A 26,860-nucleotide genomic window follows, 5' to 3' on the forward strand; every position below is an offset into this window, starting at 1 on the left:
TCCTCCTATCTCAGCCTCCCAAATGCTAGGATTATAGGATTATAAGCATATGCCACCATGCCCAACTTTCTTGGTTTTTTTTTTTTTTTTTTGGAAAGGATCTCACTAAATTTCTGAGGCTGATCTCAAACCTGCAATCCTCTTTTCTCAGCCTCCCAAGTACTGGGATTGCAGGCGTGTGCCATCACACCCAGCTCAGAATGGATAACCTTGATAGAGCTCCTTTGTACCATTCACCTTCTCAAGGAGTTATTTGTATCCCACCGTGTGATCTGGGGCACATTCCTACCTCTATTTTGGGCTTCAGCCTCCAATCTGTACAGATTGGATGTGTCCAATGGCTCTTCCAACCCTACCATCCAATGACTTGACTTCTTTGGGGTATCAGGGAGGACAAGACACTGAATCTCCCCAAGTAGGGACTTCGAGTCTTGACAGCACGTGCTCAGCTCCCAAGCCTGAGAAGCCGTTTCTTAGGTATTACATGCTAATTGGCTTGCTTAATAAAGGGATAAATAAATATCTACTTAACATGATTACTGTCAGAGGCCTGAGCTTCAGAGCTTTCTGTCCTTGGGGTTTAATTGCGGGAGAAGCTAATTAGCTTTAATTAGGCAACTCCCAGGTGCTTAAGACAGAGACCATGGGGGAGAGGAGAGGATGGGGGAGTGGAGGAAGGTGGGTAAGGGGGAGGGCACCTGCTTTCTCACTCGCCTCTCAGATCTCCTGTAACTGGGCTATGGACTTGCAGGAACCTTAAGCTCAGAGATACTTTTAGCACCAGATACTTTGTAGAGGATGGGACCCAGGGGTATTCTACCTCCAATCTACACCCCAAGGCTTTTTAATATTTTATTTTGAAACAGGATCTAGCTAAGTTGCCAATGCTGGCCTTGAGCCTGTGATCATCCTGTCTCAGCCTCCCAACTACTGGGGCTTCTGACATGTGCCAATGTGCCCTGCTAGGCATCATGCTCTTAACTCCTTGCCCACTTGGGATGAAGGAAGGACACATCTAAATAATCTATAGCGTACCAGGGACTGTACCAAGCATGATTTCATTTGACCCTCACAATGACCTGCACAGGCAGGAAGTACTCACTGTCCCATTTCACAGATGCAGAAACCGAAGCCTGGGGTATGGCTGAGTGGTTATGTGCTGGCCTAGCATGCATGAGGCCCCGAATTCAATCCCCAGCATCACCCAAAAATATCATTCATAGTGGAGAAACTGAGGTACTAAGAAATGAAACACCTTGTCTGAGCCCCCCAACAGAGGGAGGCAGAGTTTCTGGGCTCATCTGATTCCAAGACCAGGTCGGTCTCTCCAAGAGCTAATATTAGGGAGTTTCTGCTGCTCAGGGAGGGATGGGCTAGGCAGCGGCTTCCCTTTACTCAGGAGCACTCAGCCAAGAGGCTTTCCAGGGCAAACCAAACTGGGCACAGCCAGAGCCGCTATAGCAGCTGGGAGAGTTGGTCATCTTTTGATTCAGGGACTCCCTCCCCCATGAGTCAAAGCTTTGGGCTGGAAATCCTGGATGATTCAGATCTTTTTCCTCATGGAGTCCACGTTCCCTTGGAAGTCTATGGACATTTTGGTAGCCAATCATTTAAGTGCAAGATAATGTGATATATCCTTCTTGTCATTGTTCTGAAATTTTTCCTAGGTTCTGAGATCTCATATGAGCAAATTTAGAGCCAGGCGTGGTGGCACATGCCTCTAATCCCAGTACTGTACTTGAGAGGTTGAGGCGGGAGGCTTAAAGGTTGGAGGCCAGTGTGTGTTGACTTAGCAAGACCATGTTTCAAAAGCCAAGACAAAATAAGGCTAAGAGGTAGAGTACTCCTGGATTCAATCTCCAGTACCACATATACACACAGAAAAAAAAAAAGCAAATTTCAGTTTTTGGGGCAAGGGAAGGAGAATGAATTTGAATCCAGTTTCTGTCTTGATTATTTATATGGTCATGGGCATGTCTCTCTTTCCCTCTCTCTCTGTCCTTACTGCCACTGTTCTGGACCTAGTCTCGCAGCTCTTGCCTAGACACAATCTCTTAACTGGCTTCCCTGTCTGCTTTCCTGCTCCTCTGCAGTCTATTCTTGAGACTGTAGTCAGAATGAGCTGGTTAGACATGAGACAGCTCATGTGATAACCTGCTGATAAGTCCCTCCATGCCACAGCCTGAGAGGCTGAAACAATGGGACCTCTGACCTTGTTTCACCAAGCTCCGCCATATTGGTTTCCTTGGTGTCACTCAAAACAAACTGTTCTCATATCTGCCCCAGGGCTTTTGTACTGTTCTTGCGGTGCCTGCCACCGTTATTGGTAAATGTTCAGTGTTATTTTTTGTGCTTGTATTGGTGCATTATAGTCTCACATCATAATGTAAATCATGTTGACAATGACATACACGTACATACTCTTGGTAACCCCCCCATTTCTCTCCCTCTCAAAACAGAGTACTCAGACTGATGTTGGTATATATTCACATGTAGACACATAGTCTATGGTATTATTTCTATTAATAAACATAAATCTGGAAGGAGATATAAGAGTAAGGGTGGAGGAGGACTTAGGTTCAATATTATTTTGAAACAGGGTATTCATTAAGTTGCTGAGACTGCCCTTGAACCCGTGATCCTCCTGTCTCAACCTCCCAGGTACTGGAATTACAGGCATGAACCACCATGCCCAGCTTCCTTCTCATTACCTCCTCCCAGTCACCCTATCTTAAACAGCGGTATCCCTTCTGTTCTCAATTTAGTACTTTTTGGTTTCCTTCCAAACAAACCAATTGGTCATGATTTTTCATTCCTTACGAAATGTGTTTATTGTCTGTTTCCTTCTCCTCAAAAAGCATCAAACAGGAAGCCAGTGCTCATTTTCATCATCATTGTGCCTCAGAGAGCATCTGGCACATAGTAGGTCCTCCGTATGGATTTGTTAGATAGACAGATGGAGGGATGGATGGTCAGAGAGATGAATGAATGAACACTTCTTGAAGCTGTTGTGAGGATTAAATGAGCTAATGTACGTTAAATGTCTGGCATGGAGCCCAGCAAAGAGCACAGCTCAATAGCTAATAGTCGAATCTGCATGTGACCTGTTGGCCAGCACCCAGCGGCTCCCTGAGCCAGCCCCGCCCCAGCCAGCCAGGCCTCCATCCGGACACCCTGCTCCTCACAAGGCCCAACTTCTTCTGTCCAGGAAACAACCTGTTCTCACGCATAGATACCAATGTGCAGGAGTTGAGAGCCAGTTGTTAAATGTTCAGGAATTTTACAAGCAGGTTTCTACACTATTGGTTGATGGAGAGTAACTGCTTTCGTTTCCCCACAGTGACTAGCACAGGATTGGGGATAGTAGAAGTCCTTCCTTTTCTCTCCTCCTCCTTTCCTTCCTTCTTTCCTTCCTTCCTTTCTTCCTTGGGATTGAACCCAGGGGGACATTACCATTAAGATACATTCCCAGCTCTTTTTATTTATTTATTTTATTTTGAGAGAGTGTCTCATTAAATTGTTTAAATTGGCCTAGAACTTGCCATCCTCCTGTCTCAGCCTCCTAAGTGGCTGGGATTACAGGGGTATGCCATAGTGCCTGGCAGTAGAGGTAATATATATATATTTTGGGGGGGGTGGTATTGGGGGTGGAACCCAGGAGCTTTTTTACCTCCAGGCTATACTCCCAGGCATATATTATACTTTATTAGGAAACAGGGTCTCACTAAGTTGCTGAGAGCCTCACTAAGTAGCTGAGGCTGGCTTTGAACCTGTGTGATCCTCCTGTCTCAGCCTCCCAAGGGCAGGGATTACAAGCGTGCGCCACCACGCCCAGCTAGAGGCATTTTTAAAGACAACATAAACTTGATAGTGGACTGGAATGTAAGTCAGTGGTAGAGCACTTACCTAATATGAGCAAGGGCCTGAGTTCAATCCCCAGTACCACAAACAAACAAGCAGACAAACAAACTCATCATCTTAATAGAGTGGCAGATGTCTCAGACAGGGAGACAGGAGCTCTGCATCATGGCTCAGGGGAAGCTGAGGCAGAAGGATCACAAGTTTGAGGTCAGCCTGAGCAACTTAGCAAAATATTTTATCAACATGAAAAATAAAAGGGCCTGGGAATATAGCTCAGTGGTAGAGTATCCCTTGGTTCAGTTCTTGGTACGAGAAAATAATAGAAATTATTATTATTATTATTATTATTATTATTTTATTATATGATGTTGGTGAATTCTAAGCTTCCTCCAAATGTCAGACTTCAAAGAGATTGTTCACTGACCAATATGCTAATAAGTGTTTATTACTTCATAGGGAAACCCTTAGGTACTTTCAAAGAAAGTGACATCTCTTCTACCACATAGACTTAGAAGCGCCATTGGGAAGACTGAACAGAATACCTCTGTTCTGCAGATGACAGCTAGGATGTATGTGAGTGCTTATTATATGCCAGGTACAATTCTAAACACTTTTTTACATGAATTAACTCATTTCACAACAATAATGCTCAAAGGTAGATACTGTTATCAATGTCCATTTTACAGATGGAGAAACTAAGGTTCAAAGAAGTGAAACAATTTGCTCAGGTCACACAATGGAGAAGGAGAAGAATTGAGATTTGAGGCAGAGCTCCTGTCTCCCTGTATGAGACATCTGCCACTCTATTAAGATGATGAGTTTGTTTGTCTGCTTGTTTGTTTGTGGTACTGGGGATTGAACTCAGGCCCTTGCTCATATTAGGTAAGTGCTCTACCACTGACCTACATTCCAGACCACTATCATGGAGCTCTACTCTATCCAGTATCTCAGTGGAAGTGGCTGCCTCCCAGAGGCCCTGGGGCCACCAGGTATACAGATAGCCAGCTGTCCACCCGCACCCCAGCGGTTTCCATTGCAAGGCAAGCTTTACCAGCAGGCAGAAGCCTTGAGGATATGTCACATCGTGGTTCCTCTGTGTCCTAGCTGGGTAACCTTGGGTAAATCCCTCTGCCTCTCTGACCCTCAGTAGTCACATCTAGTCCACACAGGGGTCTGTGAGAATTAAGAAAGAAAGGATATTAGTAGGTATTAAATACCTACATCTGTATAAGCACATTGCCTTAAGGTTATCTCTGTTTCTCTCAGAAGCTTGGAAGTAGAAATTATTATTCCCATTTTACAGAAATGGAAAACATGCTCAGAAAGTGTAGTGAATTTCTTAAATCCATATAATCTGGATGAGCAGAAATGGCATTTAAGCCGAAGACTTTATGCTCTTTATGCTTAAGTAAACTTTTAAATTTATTTATTTATTTATTTATTTATTTATTTATTTATTGTAGTACTGGGGATTGAACCCAGGGACATTCTACCTCCAAGCTACACCCCCACTCCTATTTTTTCCTTTTGATTTTTGAAACAGGGTCTCACTAAGTTGCAGAGGGCCTCACTAAGTTGCTGAGGCTGGCCATGAAACTGTGATCCTCCTGTCTCAGCCTCCCATGTACTGGGTTTACAAGTGTGTGCCAACACACCCAGCTCATAAACTTTTATTTTTTACAGTACTGGGGAATAAACCCAAGGTCATTCTCCCTCTGAGCTATACCCCCAGCCTTTTTATTTATTTTGAATTTAGGAAAAGGATCTCACTAAGTTTCCCAGGCTGGCCTTGAACCTGTGATCTTCATGTCTTAACCTCCTAAATACTGGGACTACAGGTGTGCACCATCATGCCCAGCTTAAACATTGAGAATGTTTCACTTTTTCACTTTGTAAGAAAGAACCTTAGAGCTTCTCTTTGGCATATTTGAATTGTTAATATCCATACTACTAAGTCACTACTAAGTGACTAACGAGCAGGTAGCATATAGAGCATAGATACACTGGACAAATGAAGAATCTACTTCCCGGGGGGACAGAGCAGGATAGATTGAGGCTACTCAGAAGAGTATGTAATTCAGCTAGGCATGGTCAGGCACACTTGTAATCCCAGCATTTGGGAGGCTGAGACAGGAGGATTGTGGTTTGAGGACAGGATCAGCTATTTAGCAAGGCCCTTTGCAACTCAGTGAGACCCTGTTTCAAAATAAAGATTGAAAAATAGGGCTGGAGGTGTAGCTCGGACGTAGAATGACCCTGACTTCCACCCCCAGTACCACAAAAAAGTGTGCAATTTAAAGATTAGGAATTGTTTACATCTGGAATTTCCCATTTAAATACTTTTAGTCCAGGGTTGTCTGTAGATAACTAAAACCTCAGAAAGTGAAACCTTAGATAAGGGAAGACTACTATGTAGCAAGTCCCCATATACTCTGCACTCAGTTTCTCTTATTTTATTGTGTGTGGGGGGGTACCATCCTCAGTCCTATTTTATTTATTTATTTTGAAACAGGCTGCCACTAAGTTTTAGAGGACCCTCGCCAAGTTGCTGAGGCTGCCTGTAAACCTGTGATCCTCATGTCTCAGCTCCCAAATACTGGGATTATAGGAGTGCATCACCATGTCTGGCTACTTTCCCTTATTCTTAACATTTAATATTAGGATGGCACATCTGTCACAACTAATGAACCAAAATTTACACATTATTATTAATTAAAGTTTTATTTCCTTAGTTTTAACCTGATGTCCTTTATCTGTTCCAAGATCCATCTAGGCTATCATAATTACCTTTAGTCATCAAGTCTCCTTTTTCTCCTCTCAGCCTTGGCAGTTTCTCAGATTTGCCTTATTTTTAATGACCTTGACAGCTTTGAGAAGTATTGGTCAGGTATTTTATAGAAAGTCCCCCGATTAGAATGTGATGGTTTTTTTTTTCTCATGATTAATCTGAGGTGATGGGTTTTAAGGAGGAAGGCCACGGAGGCAAAGTGGCATTTTTATCACATCATATCAAAGGTACATACTAGCAATGTGACATATTACTGTTGACATTGACCTTGATCACCTAGCAGAGGCAGTATTTGTCGAGTTTCTGCACCACGAAGTTCCTCTTTATTCTTACCATATGCCACTCTTCGGAAGGAAGTCACTATGCACAGCCCACACTTAAGGAATGTTTGTGGGAGGAGAATCTACATAAATTATTTGCAATTCTTCTACTTGGGAGATTAGCCTCTTCTCTTTCATTTATTTATTTATTCGATCATTTATTTATATCACCATAGACTCATGGACATTTGTTTTATACCTTGGGTTATTATCCGTGCTACATTATTTATTTTGTTGCTCAAATTGTTCCAGTTTTGGACCATTGGGAGTTCTTTCAGCTGGCTCCTATTTCCGTTTGACATACCCACATCACTGTGGATTTTTGGTGTTTTTTTTTTTTAGCACTTCCTTTTTGGCACTATAAGATGCTCCAGGCTGATTTTGTTTATTTCCTGTCTCAGCCTCTGATCACCCACTTCTGCTAGGAACCCTGGTTTCTTTGATTGGAGAATGGTATTAGAAACCAAGATCTGGACACTGGATGTGCTCATTGCTACCGGGCATTCTTGACTAATAGAGTAAGGAGGTTATACTTATTAGTGTGCAAATAGTTCTGTGTAATCATCTGTACATATATTCAACTAATCAGGAGTTAGTATCAATGTCTTCCACTTTAATAAATTTTCACATGGATCCTTCCAGCCTTTCCACTCCAACAGTGAGCAATGTGGCTCATGCTGTTCTCCATCATCCTCCAGAGTGATTTTCATAGTCCTTACTCTCTCCCTCTTGCCAAGTCCCCAAGGCTTGCATTGAGGCTGCCACAAGGGGTAGCTGTAGTCATTTCTCCTGGGCTCCAGGTGACCCTCAGGGGTGGTCTGTAATTTGTTGACTGTAAAGCCCTCCCTAGTTTGGTTTCCATGGACAATCCTCAGGGTGATCTCCTTTGGTCCTTCAGCAAGCCCAGAACAGATTGCCCCAGAGCCTGTCTATGGGCAATTGAGCCCCTATTGCTGGTGTGGTAGCAGCCCTTCCTCCACTGGCTGGTATGATAGACTTACTGCCCTCTGTGCTGCCAGCCTTCCTGATGACCAGCCATGGGGGCTTTTGCTCAGCCCCATTCAACCAGCAGTCCCAGGCTAGTGGGCTTGGCTGAGGTGTGTGGGAGGATGCAGAGACAATAAAAAATCCCAGGCACAGGCAATTCATGCATGAGGGGCTAGAGCTCCTTTGGCCAGAGCTCAAATAAGTTTGGCTCAATGGCTCTCACCTTGGAGCCTCGTGGCTCCACAAGACCAGCTCTGAACTTTACAGCTCTCCCTCCAATGTTTCAGTTGCTTTTTGGATCCCTGCTACCTGCTGAAGTCAGCAGTGCCCCCTACCAGGTAGCATCCTTGGAGCTCAAACATGGACCTACATATACCCAGTTTTTTCTCCTCTTTGGGCTTTCTCTACATAGAGTCAACCAGATACCTAGAGGAGCTTCAGGACTTGCCTCTATGGGATTCTCCTGGGACCAGGCCCAGTACTAGAAAGATGATCTGGAAGGCAGATTGCTTCTGCTGGCTAGCACAGATCCTTTTTTGTCAGACCATGGGAGAGATTAGGTTGCCAGAATGGGGCTAACATGCTGACTTGGGGATAATCGGAATTGTCCCCATAGAAAGAGACCTAGCATTCACATGATTTAGGAGCAGCTGTTTCTTGGAACTTATGGACTTACAGCTGCAAGGAAGTTTTCTGTGTACATGTGTGGTACTGGGGATTAAACCTAGGGATGTTCTACCTGTGAACTACATCCCCAGCTCAATTTTATTTTTTAGTTTGAAACAGGGTCTCACTGAGTTCCCATGTGCTGCTGGCTTTTGAGCCTGCGGCCTCCTGATTTGGCCTCCCAAGTACTGAGCTGCAAGGGAGTTTTGAAGACATTAGCTCAATGTATTCCTGGTGCACATAAATACCCACACCCTTGTATCTGCCTTAGTCCTGACCTAAGCTTGGAGCTGCTGGGGATGGAGAGAGGAATAAATCCTCATAGATGTTCTCCAAGGCCTCCCAGTCTAATGGAGACATGAGCACAGAACCTGACACTTAATATATTAAAACAAATACCCAGAGCTAGGTGCTATGCCACACACACCTATAATCCTAGTACTTGGGAGGCTAAGGCAGGTTTGAGAGCAACCTTGGCAACTTAGTGAGACCCTATCTCAAAAAATAAAGGAGGCTGGAGACATAGTTTAGAGGTAGAGCATCTCAGGGTTCAATCCCTAGTAAGTCTCCCCCCCCAAAGAATAGTAACAACAACAACATTAATATTAATAATAATAATAGCAGCAGATACTCCTTACTGAGCTCTTGCTCTCTCACTGTGTCCCAGGCACTATTCTGACACTTGTCGTGCCTCTGCTTACCATTACTCCCCACTGGGAGCCACTATTATCCCTATAGAGGAGACAACTGAGGTTCACAAAACATGAAGTGTGAGAGCCGAGAGTGTACGTCAGATCGGTCCAGCTCTACCGCTTAAGTTCTGTCACGTGCTCAGGCCTTGAGCCTGAAGCCACAAAGGCCAAAGCGGGTAAGGCGACTTGCCCAGAAAGCAAGGAGTCGACTCCAATGTTCTCTGCCCTGCAGGGAAGCCACAGCGCCTTGTCAGGAGGACAGTGCTGTGCGTCCAAAATCCTGGCTCTCTTTTCCTACTATGGTCTCATCTCCTGGCACAATCCCAGCCCAAGACTGAGCTGGGTAGACCATGTGGCCAGCACAACCCCTTTCAGCACTGCCAGGCCCACAGCTGGCCCACCTCTCGCATGCCCCCTCCGGTGCCCAGCTCCCTCTTGTCGGCAACCACACAGCCCTCCTTCCGTTCAGCATTTCTGCCAGCTGGTGTGTGAGCCCTGTGTGAGGAGGCGAGGTTGCCATGACAGCCGTGGAGGGCTGGTGTGGAGGGGGGGCTACCAGGGGAGGGGATGCTGTGGCCCCGGGCCCGGCCAGTGCTTCTGCAGGTCACCTCGGAAGGCCTGCACCCTCCCTGACATAGCCCTCTGCCCACACCGGGTGTGCTTTAAGAGCTGTCGCCACACAGAGAAAGGGATGAGCTAGGGAGGAAAAATGTCCAGGCCCTTCAGAGCTCAGGCCCAATATAGCAGAACTAATTTGAAATGTCACTTAGGGCAGTCTTGCTCCCAGCCAGCAAAAAGCTGGTTTATTTACATAGTTGGCTGTGGCAGGAGGCCAAGAACCCCAGCATGCCAAGGCGCAGGGGATAGGTGGCTGGGAGCCCTGCTTGTGGCCCCTTGGCCTGGAACTTTGCTCAGAGTCACCATCTGGAAACCCCTGTGGGCAGATGGAGCCCTACGCAGCCTTCCTGTACTTTAGCTAGCACAGGCACTTTAGGGGCCCCAGGGCGAGGTAAAGTGACTGGATGCCAGTTCTGGGCCAGGCCCTGTGCTGCACACCTGACACAGGTTTCTCTGGAAGGAGCAGTTGATAACCACTGATCACAAATGAGGAAACTGAGGCTGGGAATGATGGAGCTATGCAGCCAGTAAGACAGTGGCAATTGAGATTCAAACCCAGTTCAAGCCAGGCAGGGTGGGGTATGTTTGTAATTCCAGCATTTGGGAGGCTGAGACAGGAATATTGCAGTTTGCCGACAGCCTCAGCTACTTAGTGAGGCCCTTTGCAACTCAGTGAGACCCTGTTTCAAAATAAAGAATAGAAAATAGGGCTGAGGGTATAGCTCAGAGGTAGTACCGCAAAACAAAACAAAACAAAACAAAACAAAACAGTTCAGACTCTTGAGCTCACCTTTTGCCCCCATATCTATACTTTGTATCTTGAGTCTTTATCTTTACCAGCCTTGCCACCAGCCAGGATGTGACTGACCTGTGTCAGCTACTAGGCCCATCATTTGTTTTATTTTATTTTATTTTATTTTTGGTACTGGGGATTGAACCCAGGGACATTCTACTTCCAAGCTACACTCCCTGCCTTTTAAAAAAAAATAATTAGCCGGGCATGGTAGTGCACGCTTGCAATCCCCGTGCTTGGGAGGCGGAGACAGGAGGATCACGCAGGTTTGAAGCCAACCTCGCTGGCTTAAGAGACCCTGTTTCCAAATTTAAAAATATATATAAAATAGGTCTGGGAGTGTAGACCAGAGGTAGAAGGGTTTCCAGGAACCCCAGTACCACAAAAAAAGAAAATAAAAAAGTAATTATTTAGTTAACTAATCAATATTGGTACTAAGGATGGAATCCAAGGTCATTTACCTCTAAGCTACACCCCCAACCCTATTTTTTATTCTTTATTCTTTGAAACAGGGTCTCACTAAATTGCAAAGGGCCTCACTGAGTAGCTGAGGCTGTCTGAGAACCGAGATCCTCCTGTCTCAGTCTCCCAAATGCTGGGATTACATTCATGCACCACCACGCCCAGCTTACCCTATTTTTTTATTCTTTATTTTGAAACAGCATCTCACTGAGCTGTGGAGGACCTCACTAAGTAGCTGAGGCTGGCCACAAACCTACAATCCTCCTGTTTCGGTCTCCCAAGTACTGGGATTACAAGTGTGTGCCAACATACTCGGCTTTGCTTTTTATTTTGAAACAAGGTCTTGCTACATTTTGGGGTCCTTGCTAAGTTGCTGAGGCTAGCCTCGAACCTGCAGTACTGTCTCAGTTTCCCAATTACTAGGATTACAGGAGTGTGCTACCATGCCTGGCTACCAATGGCCTTTTAAAGCAGAGTCCCTATGGGCCCTAATGGATTACCCAAAGAGCTGGGGTATCTGAGTGGGTCCAGGCCTCCAGCAGGAGAATGGAGGCTCTTCCTGGTACCACCTGTCTGTTTTAGTCATGAGAACACCTGTGTATAGCTGAAATGGGGCATGTGAAATTGATAGTTTTTTTTTTTTTTATTTTTTGCGGGTCTGGGGATGGAACCCAGGGGCATTCGACCTCCGAGCTATACCCCTGCCCTATTTTTTATTCTTTATTTTGTAACCGGGTCTCACTGAATTGCAGGGGGCCTCACTAAGTAGCTGAGGCTGTCCTCGAACCGTGATCCTCTGGTCTCAGCCTTCCAAATGCTGGGATTACAAGTGTGCGCCACCACGCCCAGCCTGAAATTGATAGTTTTATCTGCCTATACTTCACTCTCTTATGTACCTAACATGGACTGAGCATCTACTATATATCTGGGACTGTACTGGATGTTGGGCATATGACAGTGAAAAGGACACAGTTTCTGGCCACACAGACTCCTGAGTCACTGCCCACAATAATAACAAACCAAGTGCTGACATGGAGTGGCCTATGCCAGGCCCTGTCTTAAGCAGGTCATATGGATTAATTTGTATGGTAGTGGGTATTGAACCTAGAAGTGCTCTACCACAGAACTACACTCCTGAGTTTTACTTTTTTTATTTTGAAATAGGATCTCACTAAGTTATCATGTGCTGGCTTCAGCCTCTTCCTGCCTCAGCCTCCTGAGTACTAGGATCACAGGCAACAACACACCCAACTACATTTGGATTAATTTGTATAATTTTCTTAGTTAGACTATGAAATAGGTATACTTCTTATTCCCAGATGAGGAAATATTGTGAAAGAAAGCATATTGTCCGGGGTCATAATGCTAGCATTAGCGGAGTGGGTTTTGAGCCCAAGCTGACTGCCTTCAAAACCAATGCTCCTAATCCCGTATTATCTGGAATAAAAAAGAAGGCTGGGCATGGGCAGCAAGAAGCCTTGGGATTAACTGGGCACAGTGCACATGCCTGTAATCCCAGTCCTTGGAAGGCTGAGACAGGATTGCAGGTTCAAGCCCAGACTCGGCAACTTAGCAAGATGTTATTTTAAAACAAAAAGGGTAGAAGGTATAGCTTGGAGGTAGAATGCTGCTGGATTCAATCTCCAATACCAAGAAAGTACCATATTCCAGATTAGATAGCAGTTTTACCAAGGGCACTTCAGTGGGCATGTGCAGGAGAAATTTGCCAATCAGAAACCCTTCCTTGTGCATTTTTCCAGGGTGTCACCTCAATAAAGGGCATCAGGGGTGATCCAATCTCCCCTCAGAGAAATATGGCTACTCTATCAGGTTTCCTCTAGATTTTTCTCAAAATTTCTTACTTGGGTAGCTTCGTAGCACCCAGAGTCTCAGCCAGTCAGGGGTTAACCCTCTGAGGGTCCTACTGGAGAAGGCCCTACTCTCTGTGCCAGGGCTCCCGGGGAGAGGAAGTGCCTGGGATCAGCTGGGAATCATTAAGGATGTTGGCGGGGCAGGCTGAGGTGGGGAGGGGTATGGAGAAGGCCCAGAACCCAGGGTGTGACAGGCAGCCCCGCCAGCAGGCTCCAGGCTGAGGGGACTAGCGCTAGGTTAGGCAGGGTGTAGGAGCTCCTTGAGCCCACAAAACAGCTGTTCACTGAGTGGTCTTCCCTGAGGCTCCAGACCAAGAAAGCAAACATCTGGAGAGAAGACTCAGGGCAGATATGGGTAAGGAAGTTGGAGGTCTTTTGGAACCCAGGCCCTTTGAGGGTTAGCAGACCCTGGTCCCTACTCCACTTTGCTGTGTGCCTTCAAGTGACTCATTTCGCCTTCGGGTGTTTTTCTGAAGCAGCTCAGAAGTGAATAGAGAGACTTCAGTAATGTTGAGGGCTAAGATGGCCCTTTCTTGCCCTGGCTCTGCCTCCAGTGCCCAGCAGCCATACACTTCCTCAGAAGAAAGGAAGGCGAATAACTCACCTCCTGCAAGTTCCACAAGCCCTGGAGAGTGTCAGCCAATAAATATTATTAGTGTTTCTTTTTTATGGTACTGGGGATTGAACTCAGGGGCATTCGACCTCTGAGCCATGCCCTTAGCCCTATTTTTTATTTTTAATTTGGAAACAGGGTTTCCCTAGGTTGATGAGAGTCTTGTTACTAGCTGAAGCTGTCCTCAAACCTGCAATCCTCCTATCTCAGCCTCTCAAGTACTGAGATTACAGGTGTGCTGTACCACACCCAGTCGATAAGTGTTTCCTGACCTAGAAATCTCAGGAGGAGTGGGCATGAGAGTAGCTGCATGAGTAGGAAGCACAGCCAAGCTTCTCAGGCAGGTGGCTCAGATCTGACACAGGCTGCCTTGAAGAAAGAGGGTGTTACTAAGAGGCACACTGGAGTCAAAGCAGCTGACCTCACAGGGAGTAGCTTGTTTTCTACTTGACGCCAGCCAGAGCTGCGGTGAGTTTCACAAAGCAGGGGGACTGTGGGACATGTCATCAGAGGTCACTGAGAACCAGAAGAGGCTCCATAGAAAACTGGGTCTTGCCTTCAGGTTTCTTTCTCTAACCTCTTTGGCTAGTTCAGCATCTCAGTGGTGGGTAAGTAGCCATGAGACTGGAACCCTTCAGGCCATGCCGAAGGTCCAACAGCTCCCCAGCTGGCTCTTTTGGTTCGGATTTAGGATGCCCTCCCAAAGGTTCATATGTTGATAGTGTTCCTTAGTGCAACGGTATTCAGAGGTGAAATAATTGAACCAGGACTTTGATTTCATCAGTGGATAAATTCAATAAAGGATTAATCATTTGAATGGATTTACTGGGTGGTCATTTTGGCAGGTGGGGCATGGCTGGGGGAGGCAGGTCACTGGGAGTGTGGCCTTGGGGACTACATCTGCCCTTGGTCACTGCCTGTTGTTCTCTGCTTTCCAGCTGCCTTGAGATGAGCTGCTATCCTCTGCCACACTCGTGCCACCACGATGTCTGCCTTGGAGTTGGCCGACTCTGGACTATACCTCTGAAACTGAGAGCCAAAAAAGCTTTTCCTCCTCTGTGTTCTTTGTGTCAGATGTTTTGGTCATGCTGTCTAAAAAGGGGACTAAAATATAAGCCTTTAATAAACAGGTAACCCAAGGAGTATGATGCCTGGAAGATCCAAGGGCCTGGTGAGTTGGGAGTGAGCCAGAAGAATGTGGCTGGAGTGACCTCAGGACTTTCAGAAATGTTATCTAGCTGCCCCGAACCCTTTGAGATGAATTTCCCAGGTCCTTGTTTGCTTTGACCCCATTCCACTAACCCCAACCCTTCAGAGACTTTCTACCCTCCTCTCTGCCATTTTCTCTTGCTACCTCCTTGCATGCTATCCTCCGATCCCAGCCTGCAGGCTAGAGATGGCGAAAAACATGCTCCCCATCCCTTGCCTCGTGCTCTGTTGCCATAGAGTAGACAGCCAGCAGTGAACAGGGTCCCCATGAGCAGATACATTTGTTTTAATTTATTTTGGGTACTGGGGTTTGAATTCAGTGGCATTCTACCTTCCAACTACACTCCCAGCCTTTTTATTTATTATTATTATTATTATTATTATTATTATTATTATTATTATATTTATTATGGTACTGGGGTTTGAACCCAGGGACATTCTACCTTCCAACTACACTCCCAGCCTTTTTATTTATTATTTATTGTTATTGTTATTGATATTATTATTATTATTATTATTATTATTATTTGTGGTACTGGGGATGGAACCCGGGGGCATTCTACCTCTGATCTCTACACCCCCAGCCCAATTTTCTTTTATTCTTTACTTTGAAACAGAGTCTCACTGAGTTGCAAAGGGCCTCACTAAGTTGCTGAGGCTGTCTGCGAACCACGATCCTCCTGCCTCAGCCTCCCAAATGCTGGGATTACAAGCATCCACCACCATGCCCAGTTCCCTTTTTATTTTTTACTTTGAAACAGGGTCTCACTAGGTTTCTGAGGCTAGCCTCAAACTTGTGATCCTCCTGTCTCAGCCTCCCAAGTACTGGGATTACAGGTGTGTGCCACCATGCCTGGCTGACAGGTAAGATACATTCTGATAGGGTTTCTCTGCCTTAGCAGAGGGATGGCAGTTTGCACTACTTCTGGAAGGGAGACAAGGGGCAGGGGAAAAGGGGGATCAGTGTGATACAACTGAACTGCTTAGCTGTACCCTAACTTCCAACAGCCTTAGCAACAAGGGTTCTTGGGCCCCCTGAGGTCTACCTGAAAAGCATGTGAGCTCAGAGCAAGAGTGTGCCAAGCACAGACTGGCAGGCAGAAGGCACGTCAGTTTGGGCCTCACCCTCTCTACAGAGCCCTGCCCCCAGCTTCCCAATAGAGAACTCTCAGTGGCCTGGACCCCAAGTTCCAGGTAAGTAGTGGGTGCTGGGGAAATTGCCAGAACCACATGGGCATCCTCATCTCTGTGTCTGGCCCTCATAATTTCCCAGTTTCTCCCTTAAGAATCATACTGTACTCTGTGCGCGCGCGCGCGCGCGTGTGTGTGTGTGTGTGTGTGTGTGTGTGTGATCCTGGGGATTGTCCCCAGGGGTGTTCTACCTCTGATCTATTTATATTTTGTTTTGAAACAGAGTCTCACTAAGTTGCTGAGGGTCTCACTAAGTTGTTGAGCTGGTCTCCAATCTTTGATCCTCCTGTCCCAGCCTCTCAAGTACTGGGATTACTTGCTTGCACCACCATGCCCAGTTCTCCCACAAAGTACTCATTACACAGCTGTGCTAAATAAAAACTCACCGAGGCAAAAGACTGAAGAACAAGTGTCCTGTCTTTGGCCTTCTCCCATCCGCTATCTTCTCCACACTACTTGAAGAGCGATCATACCAAACCCAGCTCCTGACAAATGTGACCCGCAGATTCCACCTGTAGGAATGTATCCTCCAGCTAGAAATGTGAATATGTGGGATGACGTATGCATAGGTTTTCTTTGCATGTGTGGTCCTGGGGATGGAAAGCAGGTGTGCTCTACCACTGAGCTACCACTGAGCTACATTGCCAGCCCGTTTTATTTTTATTCTGAAACAGTTTCTCTAAGTTAGTGTGCACTGGACTCGAACGTGCTCACTTCCTGTCTCAACCTCACAAGTACTGAGATTGCAGGCATGCTCCACTGCCCCAGGCTTGCAGGAGTTATCACCCTGCTGTAATAGCAAATGATTGGAAATAACCTCAATGTTCCTCAGTTCGTGCTTGGTTAGCTCCAAGACAATAGGATACTCTGTGCCATTAAAAAAAGGAATGATAGTCGGGCGTGGTGGCGCAGGCTTGTAATCCCAGTGTTTGGGAGGCTGAGACTGGAAGATCGCGGTTCACGGACAGCCTCAGCTACTTAGTGAGGCCCTCTGCAACTCAGTGAGACCCGGTTTCAAAAAAAAGAATTAAAAATAGGGCAGACCCGCAAAAAATAAAATAAAATAAAATAAAGCAAAATAGGAATGATGCCGGGCGTGGTGGTACACACTTGTAATCCCCGCACTTGGGAGGCGGAGACAGGAGGATCGTGCAGGTTCAAAGCCAGCCATGCTGGCTTAAGAGACCCTGTTTCCAAATAAAAATACAAAATAGGTCTGGGAGTGTAGTTCCTGGAAGGGCTTCCAGGAACCCCAGTACCACCAAAAAAAAAAAAAAAAAAAAAAAGAATGAGGAAGCGCCTTAAGTACTGACATGAGACATTGAAATGTAATATTTTTTTGTGTGTGTGGTACTGGGGATTGAACCAAGGAGCATTCTACCTCTGACCTATACCCCCAGCCATGTTTTGTTCTTAGTTTTGAAACAGGGTCTCACTTAAGTTGTGGACGGCCTTGCTAAGTTGCTGAGGCTGGCCACGAACCTGCAATCCTCCTGTCTTAGCCTCCCCAGTACTAGGATTACAAATGTGCGCCACCATGCCTGGCTTGAAATGTAATATTGGGTGAAAAAGTAAAAGGCAGAATGGTAGCTATAAACGATACCATTTAAGTAAAAGAAAGGATGGAAAGAGTATATAAATATGGCCACTGAATATGTTTCCCTACTTGCCTCATTTGCTTTTAAAATGTTGAACCATGTGAAAAATATAAACTTCAGTATTTAAAATCTAATCATGTGGGCTGAGGGTGTAGCTCAGTGGTAGAATGCTTGCTTAATATACACAAGGCCCTGGGTTCCATCCCAGCACTGCAACCAAATAAAACAAAGCCCCAAAAATGTAAACCATAATTTTTTTGGTACTGTGGATTGAACCCAGTGCATTCTACCTCTGAGATATACCCCAGCCCTTTCTATTTTGAAACAGGGTTTCACTTAGTTGCTGCGGCTCTTGCTCATTTGCTAGGATCCTTCTATTTCAGCATCTCAAGTACTGCAATTACAGGTATGTGCCCCTGTGCCTAGCTTAACCCAAAACTTTTATTAAAACAAACAGATAAGACATCAATTGCACACCTAACTTCCCCTATGCTGTTTCCTTAACCTGAAGGTCACCATCTGCATGGTCATTATGACTGTCACTAGCTGTGCATGTCCAAATTGAGATGTACTGCCAGTAAAACACTGCAGAATTTGAAGATTAAGTATGAAAAAGACTGTTGAATATCTCCATAATTTCCCTATATTGATTCCATGTGGAAATGATAATATTTTAGATATGCTGCATTAAAGAAAATATATGATTAACATTAACTTCACCCAGTTTCAATTTCCTGTTTTAATTTGGCTACGAGAAAATTCCAAACTCTCTATGTGGCTTGTATATTCTTTCTTTCTTTCTTTCTTTCTTTCTTTCTTTCTTTCTTTCTTTCTTTCTTTTTTTTTGCGGTACTGGGGATGGAACCCAGGGGCATTCTACCTCAGAACTACAACACCAGCCCTATTTTTAAATTTTTTATTATTTATTTATTTTTGTGGGTCTGGGAATAGAACCCAGGGGCATTCTACCTCTGAACTACACCCCCTGTCCTATTTTTCATTCTTTACTTTGAAATGGGGTCTCACTGTGTTGCAGAGGGCCTCACTAAGTAGCTGAGGCTGTCCGCGAACCGCGATCTTCCCGTCTCAGCCTTCCAAGTGCTGGGATTACAATCGTGCGCCACCACACCTGGCTTATTGTTTATTTTGAAACAGGATCTCACTAAGTTGCAGAGGGTCTCACTAAGTAGCTGAGGTCTGAGAACCGCAATCCTTCTGTCTCAGCCTCCCAAATGCTAGGATTACAAGCGTGCGCCACCACACCCGGCTTGTATGATATTTCTGTTAGACAGCATTTGGGACCTTCCAGCGTAAGTTGAAGGCCAACTTTTCTGTGAGGCTCTCTCCAAATCCTTGCTTGGAACCTCTTTTCCTGCCACCTGCCTCACAGTGTTGATCACAGGCAAGCTTTGTGATTGTGTGTCTGTCTCAACCAGTAAAGAGCCTGTTTGTAAGGCCACGGAATAGTAGTGGTAGTAGTAGTACTGGATATTGAATCCAGTGGCATTCTACCTCTTAGCTATACTCCCAGCCCTATTTATTTATTGGTTCTGGGTATTGAACCCAGGGGCATTCTACCTCTGAGCTACATCTCCAGCAGTTTTTATTCTTTATTTTGGAACAGGGTCTTGCTAAGTTCCTGAGGCTCTCTTCAAGTTGCCGAGGCTGGTAGCAAACCTACAATCCTCCTATTTCAGCCTCCAAAGTACTAGAATTACAGGAGTGTACCACCATGCCTGACTTGATCCTTAGTTTATATTTATTTATTTATATATGTATTTTTGCAGGTCTGGGGATGGAACCCAGGGGCATTTGACCCCCGAGCTACATCCCCTGCCCTATTTTTTATTCTTTATTTTGAAACGGGGTCTCACTAAGTTGTGGAGGGCCTCACTAAGTAGCTGAGGCTGTCCACTAACCACGAACCTCTGGTCTCAGCCTCCCGAATGCTGGGATGACAAGCGTGCACCACCACGCACAGCTCTTAGTTTATATAAGTGAGAATTCACCTGAAGTTTTTTGAACATTTTTAGGACCCCAGGAGCTGCTCTGTTTGACTTTAGATACCTTGTCTTTGTAAATAATTTCCCAGCAAATCTGAGGCTTAGACACCTGATTCACCTATCTCAGAGCCAGGAAGCTAACCCACGTCCCATTCACTCTCAAACTCAATTCATTCATATTTTTATTCATTCATTCATTCATTCATTCATTACCTTCTAGGTGTTGAGGATACAAATATGAGTTAATTTATGTTATGAGGAGACATGAGCAAAGAGAAACCCAATGACAGCCGGGAAGGGTTTGTGTGTGAAGTGTACGCGTAGGGAGTCTTGGCAGGCAGTGAATGTCTCCCAGACAAAGCACTTCTTGAAGAATAAATATAATTTCACTGGGAGTGGGGGAGGGGGAAGGGAAGGACAGTTTAGGGGAGGAAATGGCTTGGGCAGGCCTGGCAAAATTTAAGGTTTTGGTGGGCGGTGAGAGACTAGACGGCATGTGGTGGAGCCCACAGAGGATGTGGGGGACAGCGTGAGCGGCGGCCCCGCATGCTGTTCTTATAGGCTGTGAGTGCCAGCCAAGTGGTCTGGACTGGCCTCAGTGGGCCTGGGTTTTTTTAGGAAGACCATGATGAAAGCAGGGTAAAGGCTGATCTAAAGTGGCTGACCTAGAAACAAAAGCCCAGGTAGAAGACCTTGGGGACAAGTCAGGGAAAGAAAACGAACTACAGGTGGCCCTAGGGGATGGGCACAGGCTCAAGGTATAGTCCTAGGCCTGGCTTGGGCAACTGGATGAGCAAACACTGGGCAGGCCGAGTTTCAGGTCACCCAAGTCAAAAAGGGCTGCATTTGGAGCCCAGCAATGAGGTCTGCCTGCAGGGAGAGATCTGCCAGCCCTCAATGTGTTTTCTTTGCTCCTTTCTTTCTTCTTTCTCTTCTCTTCTCTTCTCTTCTCTTCTCTTCTCTTCTCTTCTCTTCTCTTCTCTCTCTCTCTCTCTCTCTCTCTCTCTCTCTTCCTTCTTTCCTGTATTTCTTTTCTTCTCTTCTTATTTATTTATTTATTTTACTTTTTTGGTATGAAGGATTGAACCCAGGAAAATTTGACCTTTGAGCGATACCCTCAGCCCCTTTTTTTTTTTTTTTTTTTTCATTTATTTTTATTGGTGCACTGTATTCATACATCATATTAGGATACATACTTTTGTAGACATACATGCACACTTTTCCCAGTCAGCCCCCACCCAATCCCCACCCCATTCTCTCCCTATCCCTCCCTCCCATGCTTGGCTTAGTAGTTGACATCTTAATTTATTTTTTAAATTGGTGCATTGTAGTCATATATCAATCACATTGGAGTACAAGACTTGAGAGGATATACAAGCACACAACATCCAATTAGCCCTCCTCCAGCCCCCGTCCCATTCCCTCCCCCTCCCTCCATCCCACACTTCTTTGGTGATTTACTTTGATACATTTGTTTATGTACCTCCTGCGTTTTAAAGAGGCTCCATCCTCCAGTATTACATACCCTCTGATTGGTCACATTAGTTGCTTCAATATAGGGCCCTTTCTATAGCTCAACCTCTTCCTGTTGCCCTTTTCCTCCTAGTTATTACTGATTAAGAGAAGCGTCTGATTTATATTTTCTGCGATATTTCTCTGTGCATGCTGCGTTGCAAGTACCAATCCCACTCTTGATGGTCCCAGTAGTGGCCTGGCTACTCAGTGGATTGATCCAGACCTTGCTGGCTCACGCAGCGGCCTTGCCTCATGGGAGGACCCAGTTCTGGTCTCGCTGGCCCCTGAACCGGTCAAACCCCTAAGCTGGCTTTGGTCCCGACCTTGGAGGCCGCAGGAGTGAACTTGCCTCACGCCAGGCTCCGATGCTGGCCATTGGCCCCTGTACCGGTCTAACCCCTTGGCAGGGTTCCAATCCCGGCCTCGGAGGCCCCAACACTGGTAATGCCTCACGGCAGGCTCCGATGCCGGCCTCACTGGCCCCAGCACCGCCCTCAGCCCCTTTTATTTATTTATTTTTGTTTGTTTTGAAACAGGATCTAGCTAAGTTGCTGAGGCTGGCCTCAAACCTGCAATCCTCCTGTCTTAGCCTCCTAAGTACTGGAATTATAGGTATGAGCCACCACGCCTAACTCCCATGAGTATCTCGATTCCTGTTCCTTTTTCTATACTAAGCGAAGTTAAATATCTTCTGCAAACAGCCCGTCTAAGTGACATGGTAGATTCTATCTCCACTGGATCCAGGGTTTAAAGTGCAATCCAGCCAGGAGAGACAGTGACGTTTCTTTAGGGTTTGTGCAAATGCATCAGGACCCAGAGAGCTGAACAGGATAGGAATCGCAGAGGTCCTCTCAGCCCTGTCCAACCCCGGGCAGGATTCTCCCTCCTGGCACCCTGATTTCCATGTGGGCCCCTTTCCTCCCCCATCACACTCAGCCAGAGAAAGTGCTGCAAGAATTCTGGGTAGTGCTAGGAGAAGACCAACCGGAGTGTGATTTGCATATGATTTGCATAAGACAATCTGTTCTCTGGTAATTTTCAAGTGAAAATGTTATCATCGCTCCCCGGAGGGTCACTGAGTGATTTTTCTTTCCTTTGTTCTTCCCTCCGCACAGACTGCCCCAAACCTGCCCTTTGGGAAGGCCTAATGGAGAGGAGGGGCCAGAGGAGGGCTGGGACCAGCCTGGCTCACAGTGCCCAGGCCACTGCTCAGGCCAGGGCCTCCCTCCCCAGGTCACAGTGCACACCCGAGCTTCTGTTGACCACCCTTCCCAGCTTGCCACTTAGGGCTCTCTGGAGCCTCCCCTCAATCAGGCCTAGGCTGCTGCCTGCTTCCCCCTGACCCCTGGGGGCCTCCCTTGGGATCCAGCTGCTAAGTTGAGCCCAGACAGCTCATGGCACAGGCCTGGCTCCGGGGATATTTTCTAATAGGCGGATAATTGCCTCTGTTAATTGCGATTTGATTTTAGCAATTTTTCTCTAAGAGCCTAGAGACCTCAGGCCCAGATATAGAGAAGGGGATGCAGGGAAGGAGCCCTTAAGCTAGGGTGCAACCACTCATAATTTACCACTCACCAGTGGCCCAGCCCTGGGCTCTGCCCCTGCTAGACAGGGGACAGGGTCCTGAGCTGCATTTCACCCTACAGTCTCAGCTCCTTGACAAGGACACATTGCACATGGCTCCAAGCAACACTAGCCCCCAGGGAGGAGTTTGGCAAGGCCTCTGGAAAGGGCAAGCTGGCAAACACCCCAGGGTCAGAGCAGGAGCCCCATTGCAAGGCCCAGAGGGGAAGCTGCTGGAGTATTCTTTCATGGCTCCCCCTGTCCGTCAAGCCCTTTCCCAGGGCTGTCACCATCTCTTCCTCACCAACCAGGTCTATCCTCCAGAACCCGGCAGAGCATGGCTTTGGAGCCCTGCTGCCTCATAGACGCCAATGCTTCTCTAAGCTCCTGCACTTTCACCTTGAAGTAGGGAAATGAAATCAAATACATTGGCACGTACCTATAATTCCTGTATTTGGGAGGCTGAGATAGGACGATTGCAGGTTTGAAACTGGCCTGGGCAACTTAATAAGACCCTGTTTCAAAATAAAAAGAAGAAAAGGCTGGGAGGTGTAGCTCAGTGTAGAACATGAGCTTACCCATGGTAAGCATGGATAAGGCCCTGGGTTCAATTCCCAGTACTGCAATAACAATAATAAATAATTGATGAGTCCCAAGCTCTTTACCTAGCACCTGGCACCTGTGAGGATGTCTACAAGCAGAGGCTGTGTTCTGCCTTTTATTATCATCCACATCTCAAGATACTCAGGGCTGGACTCTGGTACCATAGCTGATGATCACATGGGCCCCTTGGGCGATCTGGGATTGAGTGGAGGCAGCCCTGAAGTGAAGATCCCCAGATGCAGCAGGGCCTGCCTGGGATGAGACTGGGGCCAGGAGAGCAAAGCTTACATTCGAAAAACTCTTGAATGGAAGTTGGTTCATTGAAGGCCGAGGGTTCTGGAATGGAGACTAGATTATGCCTATTGGCCACACACCATCCTCCACCTCTGCCTCTGTTGCAAAGTGGCCATTCTTCGCTAAGAGGCCTCAGGGAAAGGGAGAGCTTTGTGGTGTCAGGTTGGCTCCTTGGAAAGGCATTTGGAGATGAATAGGTCAGGGTTCCAATTCCTTTGTCCACTGTGTACCTTGGGCCTTGGACTCCACCTCTCCAACCTGGGCTTGCTCCTGGTACCCAGAGAAACATTCTGTCTCCCACATGACACAGCTGTGAGGATTAGCTAGAATAACACGTGGCAATGTGTGAGTGGGCGCTTCGTTGTAAGTAGCCGTTTCCTCCCCTTCTTCACATGTGAGGTCAGTGATTATCTCCTTGTGTTTATGCCTGCCCTGCCTGCCTCTCCCCCACCCAGCTCCCTAGCACTGAGGTGTGGGCCACTGCCCTCCTTCCCATGCACACAGGCCTTCTCTGTTGCTGGCAACGGGTGTGAGGGGGAGGAGCAGGCAGCGGTTTGGGGCCCAGGGAGAGCGTCTGGGCGCCTGCCCACCACCTCTGGCCTGCCGCTGCAGGCAGGGAGCTCATTAAACCAGGAGGACCCACAGAACAGAACCGCAGGCCCCCTGCCTCGGCCCAGCCCCAGTGGCCTCCAAGGAAAATGGCTATACAGACAGGCCCTTTGCAAGAGGCCAGAGGGGCGGGGTAGAGCTGGGCTGGGCAATGACCCAGAGAGGAAACAAAGGAAGGCTTGGCTGGGGTCTGGGGGAGCCTGGCCTGTTAGGCAGGGCAGGAACCTGGAGATGTGAGGCCGCAATTTCTGCTTGGTCCTGGTGTGGCAGGGTCCTGCCTGTAAAGAAGGTGTTGACAGAATGATGGGGTGGGAGGTCCCCAGATGGGGGCACTGCAGGGCCAGCATGCTGGGAGGTGACGGTCTGGTACTTTGCCCGGGGGCTTCTGAGCTCTACTACCTACTTGCTTTGTGTGTGCTGGATTCAGCCAGGCATGCTGGAGCACACCTTGAACTCCAGTACTTGGGAGGCTAAGACAGGAAGATCGTAGGATTGAGGCCAGCCTCAGCAACTCGAGGAGACCTTGTTTCAAAATAAAAAATGAAGCTGGGCGTGGTGACACACGCTTGTAATCCCCGCGCATGCAAGGCAGAGACAGGAGGATCGTGCAGGTTAGAAGCCAGTCACGCTGGCTTAAGAGACCCTGTTTCCAAATAAAATATAAAAATAGGTATGGGAGTGTAGCCCAGAGGTAGAAGGGCTTCCAGGAACCCCAGTATCACCAATAAATAAATAAATAAATAAAAAATGAAAAGGTTTGGGGGTGTACCTCAGAGGCAGAACATCCCTGGCTTCAATCCATAGGACCACAATAAAATAAAAGAATAAAATAAAATACAATGGGACTCATAATAAATATGCAGTAAAAGCATGCATGGAAATGAAACACACCAGATTAGGAGAGGGTTCCCTCTGTTGAGGGTGGGAAGAAGGGGAATTTGACGGGATGTGACTCTTATTTCTCTCTGGGTTGTTTTACTTCTTCTTTTTTTTTTTTTTGGTGGTACTAGGGTTCCTGGAAGCCCTTCTACCTCCGGGCTACACTCCCAGACCTATTTTTACATTTTATATTTGGAAACAGGGTCTCCTAAGCCAGCGCGCGCGGCTGGCTTCGAACCTGCGCGATCCTCCTGTCTCTGCCTCCCAAGAGCGGGGATTACAAGCGTGCGCCACCACGCCCGGCTGGGTTGTTTTACTTCTAAGACTAGATGGGAAACAATTGTGGAATACTATGAAAATTTGATAAAGCTGGGTGAAGGGGGCTCAGATGTTTTCTACCTGTATTTTTATTTGCTTTTCTTCTGCGTGTCTGAAATATTTCATAACATGAATGCCCAGTGACAGCGTCACATGCAAGATTGGAAACGTGCGGAACCTCAGGCATCTCCTTCGGGATCGAAGCTGATGCTCACTGAGGAAAACCTCCTGTGCCCACAGAGACCACAAGGCAGAGGCACATGGCAATCCATGCATTTTAGGCACAGTAGCAAAACATCAGTCCTGAAGCTCACATTTTCTGTGACACATGCTTTGCAATGGACAGATATGTATAAGGAAGAAGCTAGTTAAGTCTTCTAAGTAGAGGCCAGGTGTGGTGGTGCACACCTGGAATCCCATCTACTGGGGAGACTGAAGCAGGAGGATAGTAGGTTCAAGACCATCCTGGACAAATTAGTAAGACTCTGTCTCAAAATGCAATTTTAAAATGGGCTAGGGGTGTAGATCAGAGGTGTAGAGCTTGCCTACAATTTGAAGGCTCTAGTTCAAGAAAAGAAATGAAAAGAGAAACTATCAGTCCATTGGCTATTTCTCCATCCACATGTTTGTTTGTTTGTTTGTTTGTTTGTTGCTTGCTTGTTTGCTTGTTTGCAGTACTGGGGATTGAACTTAGGGGCATTCTACCTCCAAGCTACATCCCCAGCACTATTACTTTTTATTTTGAAACAGGGCCTCACTAAGTAGCTGAGGCTGTCCAAGAGCCTCAAGCCTCCCAAATGCTGGGATTACAAACTTGCACCACCATGCCTGGCTCACATCTTCTTGACCTTTGTCAGAAAGCTCCTTCCAGAAACTCCTTCCTTGGCTTCCATGAAGGCTTTTGTCCTGCTTCTCTGACAAAATCTCTGAAAGTACCCACCACCAATACACACACACACACACACACACACACACACACACACACACACACTGACTTCTCTACTTCCTCCTTTTCTTTTTTTGTGTTGCTAGAGATTAAACCCAGGGGCATTCTACCTTCCAGCTACATGCCCAGGCCTTTTTGTAGTTTTTATTTTTGGAACAGATTCTCACTAAGTTGCTGAGGCTAGTCTTGAACCTGTGATCCTCCTGTCTCAGCCTCCTGAGTACTGAGATGACAGGCATGTGCCATCACACCAGGCCCTTCTCTCCTTATGTTCACCCAACTTTCACATCCCCACACTCCCTATTTCTGGCTTTGGCACAATGTTCTCTTATTCAGAAACACTCTACTCCTTGGGCCATACTGCTGCCCTCTTCAAAGACTTTCCAGGACTCCCTCCAGACTCATCCACTTTGCCAAGCTCCCGTTCCTCATCTCTAACATCTAGTAGCCATCTTTAGCTG

This window comes from Muscardinus avellanarius, assembly GCF_963383645.1.
Source record: "Muscardinus avellanarius genome assembly, chromosome: X".
Taxonomy (NCBI): domain Eukaryota; kingdom Metazoa; phylum Chordata; class Mammalia; order Rodentia; family Gliridae; genus Muscardinus; species Muscardinus avellanarius.